This window comes from Oryx dammah, unplaced genomic scaffold (assembly GCF_014754425.2).
Source record: "Oryx dammah isolate SB20612 unplaced genomic scaffold, SCBI_Odam_1.1 HiC_scaffold_22, whole genome shotgun sequence".
In the NCBI taxonomy this organism is placed as follows: Eukaryota; Metazoa; Chordata; class Mammalia; order Artiodactyla; family Bovidae; genus Oryx; species Oryx dammah.
The window spans coordinates 49,004,825-49,013,710 of record NW_024070206.1 but is presented as its reverse complement, the minus strand read 5'-3'; positions in this window follow the sequence as shown (position 1 = coordinate 49,013,710).

The window sequence follows — 8,886 nt, the reverse complement described above, 5'->3', positions numbered from 1 at the left end:
TGGTAAGGTAAATATCTAATTGCAATTTAACTAAAAGATGCTAGAATCCTCCCAAATTTTCATACAGGTACAACTGAAAGAGAAATGAGTAAAGGTACATCCCAAAGGTACAACCTTAGGGTTTCTTTATAGAAATCAAATGAAAGCTGTTAGAAAACATCTGGGGGTACCATTGTCTCTTCTTCCAATTTCAACATCTTTATCACCCTTAATACATATAGCCACAGCTTTCTAGGAAATATGTAGCACATACATCACTTCAGATAGTATGTAACCTTAGCAAATATATGTTGCTTCAAGAGAGTAAATTCTATACACTCTTGTTGCTGAAAGCTTTTTATCAAAAAATTAATTGATTTGAGCATTGGATATTCAAATCAGTTATACTTTCCTTATTTGAATTCCAGAAAGCAGAGCCTTTTAGCCCAACGCTGTTTCAGGCAATACTACTTCTCTGCTTCTAAGTTCAGAGGGGGGACCATATGCACTGCTTGAGGTTTTCTGGTAAGCACATACATTATTACTCTGCTACACCTTTGCTTAGCTAAGAGATAGCTAAATGAATTTTCAGATATTGAAGCTAGATAGCAGGAAAAACAAAACCAAATAAAATGAGGAAAATGCACAGTATTATTATTATTATTATCATTATTATTTAACTCATATTTTGCAACAATATATTAGATGCAGCCTCAGTATTTTGAACCATCCACCAAAGAGTGCTATCAGCTAAATAAGGATGGACTCATTTATGCTGTATTAAGAGGATAAGGATAAAAAACATTTATGCTGTATTAAGATTGCTGGGAAAATATCAATAACTTCAGCTATGCAGATGATGCCACCCTTATGGGCAAAAGTGAAGAGGAACTAAAGAGATTCTTGGTGAAAGTGAAAGGAGAGTTAAAAAGCTGGCTTAAAGCTTAGCATTCAAAAAACAAAGATCATGGCATCCGGTCCCATCAGTTCGTGGCAAATAGATGGGGAAACAATGGAAACCATGACAAACTTTATTTTCTTGGGCTCCAAAATCACTGTGGATGGTGAGTGCAGCCATGAAATTAAGATGATTACTACTTGGAGGAAAAGCTGCATGACCAACCTAGACAGTATTAAAAAGCAGAGACATTACTTTTCTGACAAAGATCCATCTAGTCAAAGCTATGGTTTTTCCAGTAGAAATGCATGGATGTGAGAGTTGGAACATAAAGAAAGTTGAATGCCAAAGAATTGATGTTTTAGAACTGTGGTGTTGGAGAAGATTCTTAAGAATCCCCTGGACTGCAGGGAGATCAAAGCAGTCCATCCTAAAGGAAATCATTTCTGAATATTTATTGGAAGGACTGATACTGAAGCTGAAGATCCAATACTTTGGCCACCTGATATGAAGAACTGATTCACTGGAAAAGACCCTGATGTTGGGAAAGATTGAAGGCAGGAGGAAAACCAGATGACAGAAGATGGGATAGTTGAATAGCATCTCCAATTTGATGGACATGAGTTTGAGCAAGTTCTAGGAGGTGGTGAAGCATTTTTTTCAGAAAAATTGCTTGTGTTATAACTTTATGACTGGAAAACACATGAGCTTGAATTTTTGTTTTCAGAAAAACTGTGCTTCTCTTACTGTGACCTATAATAGTTTGATAAATTATGTCTTTATAAAAAATATAAACATTTATTGATTTATGGGGAGGGAGGTGGGAGGGGGGTTCAGGAGTAGGAACTTATGTACACCCTTGGTGGATTCATGTTGATGTATAGCAAAACCAATACAGTATTGTAAAGGAAAAAAAATTAAAAAAAATTATCAAGCATCTTCACAGAACACAATGCTGTGAGACTAATATTTACTCAAAAAAACCTGTAAACAACACAAAAATAAGGAGATTAAACAATACATTTCTAAATAACGAACAGGTTACTGAAGAAATCAAAGGGAAATCAAATTACAATTAAAACATGACAATTCAAAACCTATCATTTCAGTTCAGTTGCTTAGTCATGTCCTATGCTTTGCGACCCCATATACTGCAACACCCCAGGCCTCCCTATCCATCACCAAGTCAAGGAGTGTACTCAAATTCATGTTCATTGAGTCAGTGAAGCCATCCAACCAACTCATCCTCTATTGTCCCCTTCTGTTCCCATCTTTGATCTTTCACAGCATCGGGGTCTTTTCCAATGAGTCAGTTCTTCACATCAAGTGTCCAAAGTATTGGAGTTTCAGCTTCAGCATTACACCTTCCAATGAATATTCAGGACTGATTTTCTATAGGATGGACTGGTTGGTTCTCCTTCCTATCAAAGGGACTCTCAAGAGTCCTCTCCAACACCAAAGTTCAAAAGCATCAATTCTTCAGGGCTCAGCTTTCTTTATAGCTCAACTCTCACATCCATACATAACTACTGGGAAAAGCATAGCTTTCACTAGATGGAATTTGCTAGCAAAGTAACATCTCTACTTTTTAATATGCTGTCTAGGTTGGTCATAACTTGTCTTCCAAGGAGCAAGTATCTTTTAATTTCAGGGCTGCAGTATCATCTGCAGTGAATTTGGAGCCCCCCAAAATGAAGTCTGTCACTTTTTCCACTGTTTCCCCATCTATGTGACATGAAGTGATGGGACCAGATGCCATGATCTTAGTTTTCTGCATGCTGAGTCTTAAGCCAACTTTTTCACTTTCCTCTTTTACTTCACCAAGAGGCTCTTTAGTTCTTCTTTGCTATCTGCCATAAGAGTGGTATCATCTGCATATCTGAGATTATTGATATTTCTCTTGGCAAACTTGATTCTAGCCTGTGCTTCATCCAGTCCAGTGTTTCTCATGATGTACTCTGCATATAAGTTAAATAAGCAGGCTTACAATATACAACCTTGATGTACTCCTCTCCAGATTTAGAACCAGTCTGTAGTTCCATGTCCAGTTATAACTGTTGCTTCTTGACTTGCATACAGATTTCTCAGGAAGCATATCAGGTGGTCTGGTATTCCCACCTCTTGAATAATTTTCCACAGTTTGTTGTGATCTACACAGTCAAAGGCTTTGACATAATAGTCAATAAAGCAAAAGTAGATGTTTTTCCAGAACACTCGTTTTTTTTTTTTTTTTAATGATCCAACGGATGTTGGCAATTTGATCTCTGATTCCTCTGCCTTTTCTAAATCCATCTTGAACATCTGGAAGTTCATGGTTCATGTACTGTTGAAGCCTGACTTGGAGTAATTTGAGCATTACTTTATTAGCATGTGAGATGAGTGCAACTTGTGTGGTTGTTTGAACATTCTTTGACATCGCCTTTGGAATTGGAATGAAAACTGACCTTTTCCAGTCCTGTGGCCACTGCTGAGTTAACCAAATTTGCTGGCATATTCAGTGCAGCACTTTCATAGCATCATCTTTTAGGATTTGCAATACTTCAACTGGCATTCCATCACCACCGCTAGCTTTGTTCATAGTGATGCTTCCTAAAGCCTCTTTGACTTCACATTCCAGGATGTCTGGCTTTAGGTGAGTGATCACACAAATGTGATTATCTGGGTTGTGAACGTCATCTTAACATCTTCTGCTTCTGTTAGATCCATCCATATCACTTCTGTCCTTTATTCTCCCATCTTTGCATGAAATGTTCCCTTGGTATCTCTAATTTTCTTGAAGAGATCTCTAGTCTTTCCCATTCTATTGTTTTCCTCTATTTCTTTGCACTGATCACTGAGGAAAGCTTTCTTATCTCTCCTTGCTATTCTTTGGAACTCTGCATTCAAATGGGTATAGCTTTCCTTTTCTCCTTTGCATTTTGTTTCTCTTCTTTTCACAGCTATTTGTAAAGCCTTCTCAGACAGCCTTTTTTTTTTTTTTTTGCCTTTCTTTTTCTTGGGGATGGTCTTGATCCCTGTCTTCTGTACAGTGTCACAAACCTCCATCCATAGTTTATCAGGCACTCTGTCTATCAGATCTGGTTCCTTAAATCTATTTCTCACTTCCACTGTATAATTATAAGGTATATAATTTAGGTCATACCTGAATGGTCTAGTGTTTTTCCCTATTATCTTCAATTTAAGTATGAATTTGCCAATAAGGAGTTCGTGATCTGAGCCACAGTCAGCTCCTGGTCTTGTTTTTGATGACTGTATAGAGCTTCTTCATCTTTAGCTGCAAAGAGTATAATGAATCTGATTTCGGTGTTGTCCATCTGGTGATGTCCATGTGTAGAGTCTTCTCTTGTGTTGTTGGAAGAAGGTATTTGCTATTACCAATGCGTTCTCTTGGCAAAACTCTATTAGCGTTTGCCCTGCTTCATTCTGTACTCCAAGGCCAAATTTGCCTGTTACTCCAGGTGTTTCTTGACTTCCTACTTTTACATTCCAGTCTCCTATAATGAAAAGGACATCTTTTTTTGGGTGTTAGTTCTAAAAGGTCTTGTAGGTCTTCATTGAACCATTCAGCTTCAGCTTCTTCAGTGTTACTGGTCAGGGCATAGACTTGGTTTACTGTGATACTGAATGGTTTGCCTTGGAAACGAACAGAGATCATTCTGTCGTTTTTGAGATTGCATCCAAGTACTGCATTTTGGACTTTTGTTGACTAGATGGCTACTCCATTTTTTTCCTAAGGGACTCCTGCCCACAGTAGTAGATATAATGGTCATCTGAGTTAAATTCACCCATTCCAGTCCATCTTAGTTTGCTGATTCTTAAAATGTCAACGTTCACTCTTGCCATGTTCTGTTTGACCACTTCCAATTTGCCTTGATTCATAGACCATATTCTAACACACATTACAGAATCTAGAAAAACAGTAATGGAGAATTAATTTACAGGGCAGCAATGGAGAAATAGACATAGAGAACAGACTTATGGACATGGGGAAAGGGAAGGAGAGGGTATGGAAAGAATAACATGAAAACTTACATACCATATATAAAATAGAGAGCCAACGGGGATTTGCTGTATGCCTCAGGAATCTCAAAAAGTGTCTCTAGACCCTACCTAGAGGGGTGGGACGGGAAGGGAGATGGGAGGGAAGTTCAAAAGTGAAGGTATATATGTATACCTGTGGTTGACTCCTGTTGAGGTTTGACAGAAAACAAGAGGGGGAAAAAAAAAAAGAATGAAATAATGGCATTTACAGCAACATAGATGGACCTAGTGATAGTCATACTAAGTGAAATAAGCCAGAGAATGACTAATATCATATGATGTCACTTATATGTGAAAGATAAGGGAAAAGAGATAAAAATAAATTTATTTACCAAACAGAGATAGATTCACACACATAGAAAACAAATTTATGGTTACCAAAGAGAAAACCAGAGGAGGAATAAATTAGGAGTTTGGTGTTAATATGTACACATTATTATATATAAAACAAATGACAAATCAGGGCCACTATAAAAGGAAACAAACAAACAAAAAAAACACAAAGAAAATCTCATGTATTCTCAGGTTCTGGTTATTAGGATTGGGATGTTTTGGTTGCCATTTTCCTGCCTACCACAGTAAATAATCATCAAACAAATCAACAACAATCGTGTAACTTCATAAGAATGAACTGTCACCACAAAACATTAAATGGAAATGATTATCCTGAAAATATTATATATAACACAATGTACTTTTTATAAAGTTAAAAGCATTTCAAATGTATATATTTAAAATACATTGAAGCATTTTAGAAATGTGAGTTTGGGGCACTCTAATGGTATTGCCAAAAGAGGTTAACGGGACTGGAATGAGCAAGATGAAATTTTGGAACCTCTACAATGATGTATCAGAAATAATTTATTTTGTCTTGCTCATCATGTGAGTTTTAACAGTAAGCTGATGATTCTCTGTGACATGAAACATTTTATACATCTCATAGAAAATTTAAAACAATATTATTGCCATTCAGGACAAAAATATATACATTAAACTATGTATATGCAACTCTATATATGTAAATTATTGTTAGAAAATAGAAAAGTGGATTAATTAATTTAAAAGCAATGATCTGGATTTTCAGAGTCAGGCCATACAGCGTCATCTTGGTGAGTACTCACATTGCATTTTGGTGCGTTTCTCAGTGCAATGAATCTAATTTAGACCTGAGTGGATGGAATTATAGATAAGATTATGATTGACTGGCTTTCAACTTAGTGTTTTCCCTTTCAATAGTCATACACAGGAGAATATCTCCATATTACAGCGTGAGAGGTAGGATTAAATGGGACCATGTACTAACTCTCCAGAACATCTGAACGTGGTTTCATCTGTTCAGTCCAGTTCATCTGTACTAGTAAGAATTTCAGAAACTGTGCATGAATTCACTTGTATGTTTAAGAAGCAATATATTTAGTTCAGAGTGGAAGTATCAATTTAAATTACTGGTCACTTAAGAGGTCTGGGTATCCCCAAATTATTTTATAATGACTTGTACACATAACATATGTCATGCTTTTCAGTGTTTTCTCAGTTCCATTATCTTATTAGGACTATCTAGTCATCTTTTATGATGGTCGACAAAGCATAATTAGTACCAGTCTACAAATGAGGATGCTGAGATATGGCAAGACTAAATACTTCATATGAGTTTAAACCTCATCATCATCTGATGATACAGTTCATACTAAAATTCAAGTCTTTCAAGTCTTCAAAATTCTAGCTATATTAGTTAATATTTGTTACAACAAATACCAACATTTATAGTAGTTTGCATATGATAAAAGTCTTTCACTTAGAGTCCAAAGTAGGTCCTTCTAATTGGGCAATTTTCTCCAAGTGTGAATTAAGGACACAGATTTTATCAGTAGTTTTTTTTTTTTTTTAAATTTTTTATTTTTACTTTATTTTACTTTACAATACTGTATTCGTTTTGCCATACATTGACATGAATCCACCACAGGTGTACATGCATTCCCAAACATGAACCCCCCTCCCACCTCCCTCCCCATAACATCTCTCTGGGTCCTCCCCGTGCACCAGCCCCAAGCATCCTGTATCCTGCATTGGACATAGACTGGCGATTCGTTTCTTACATAATAGTATACATGTTTCAATGCCATTCTCCCAAATCATCCCACCCTCTCCCTCTCCCTCAGAGTCCAAAAGTCCACTCTACACATCTGTGTCTCTTTTGCTGTCTCGCATACAGGGTCATCATTGCCATCTTTCTAAATTCCATATATATGTGTTAGTATACTGTATTGGTGTTTTTTCTTCTGGCTTACTTCACTCTGTATAATTGGCTCCAGTTTCATCCATCTCATTAGAACTGATTCAAATGTATTCTTTTTAATGGCTGAGTAATACTCCATTGTGTATATGTACCACAGCTTTCTTATCCATTCATCTGCTGACGGGGTTATCAGTAGTTTTTAAAGAGATCATCCCTATCTGCCTCAGACAAGTATAAGCGAAAAGAATGTGGAAGATTTATACAGTCCAGCCCCAGAAGTGGCATGCATTATTTCCACTCATGTTAAACTTGTAGAGCTCAGTTTAATTCCCCCCAAAGCCTGGGGAATGTCATCTAGTTGTGTCCCCACAAGAAAGACTGCTCATAAGTTTGGTGAACAGGTAGTCTATTTTTGCTCTACTGGCCAAGCACTCTTTCTACTATTCCAAGTTACCACCCAGGTTAATTTATATCCATCCTCTCCACCAAAGTCATGAAAATCTGAAGACTGATGAGTTTATTCTTTGTTAGAATCTCTAATAGGCCCAGTGATTGTTTAGTTGTTAAGTTGTGTCCAACTCTTGCAACCCCATGAACTGTAGTCTACCAGGCTCCTCTGTCCATAGGATTCTCCAGGCAAGAATACTTGGGTGTTCTTCCTTTTTCAGGAGATCTTCCTCACCCAGGAATTGAACTCGGGTCTCTGGCATTGCAGGCAGATTCTTTACCAACTGAGCTATGAGGGAATAGGCCCAGTGACCATGTTCAATAAGTGATATCAATGTGTTTGTTGACACAGATCTAAATGGGGTTCTCCAATAAGCAGACAAGGCTTTAATGTTAACCTTGCCATGGTTAACATTGCAATGGCCACCTGAATACAGACATGGGTAAATAGATTGTTCCATTTCTTTTCACAATACTCTGACACCAAATGTATGGGGGATTATTTTATTCACACTAATCGATTCTCCAACTCTCAATACTAACTGGGTGATCGACAATTCAATTCAATTCTGCTACTTACTACCCAGAGTAATAGATGCATAGGACAAGGTATGGTGAAAGGAATGCAGGCCTCCCTATCCTCTCCAGGTGAGTCACTTTCCCAGCACCTAAATGTGATCACTACTCTGGAAGCTCTGCAAATCCTGATTAGAGTTCTTTTGTTTTTGTTTTTTACAAGGTTACCATTATATAGTCTTAGTCAGTTTAATCATTGGTCATTGATAATGGAACTCACTGTCCTCCCTAAAGGTCTGGAAATAGGGTTGAAAGTTCCAACCCTCTAATCATATGGTTGGACTTTCTGGTGACAAGCCCTCTTCCTGAAGTTATCTAGTAGTTCTTCAGCCAATGAATTCCTCAGCCAAATCTGATTAACTTACCAAGGCACTTATCATTCATTCTAAAAATTTTAGGCACTCTTTTTCAAACTTGTATAGCATAGGATGCTCTTACCATCGCTATCAATTAGGAAATTCCAAAGGTTTTAGAAGCCTTTTTCCCAAAAACCATGGACTAAGATTAAATATATATATATATATATATATATATATATATATAATTATATCACAATATCACATACACACACCAGTTTTATAGATGTTACACATAAATAGGCTCCCTGAGAGGCACAATGGTAAAGAATCTGCCTGCCAATACATGAGAGATGTAAGAAACATGGTTTCTACCCCTGAGTTGGGAAGATCCTTTGGAATTGTTGTTATTC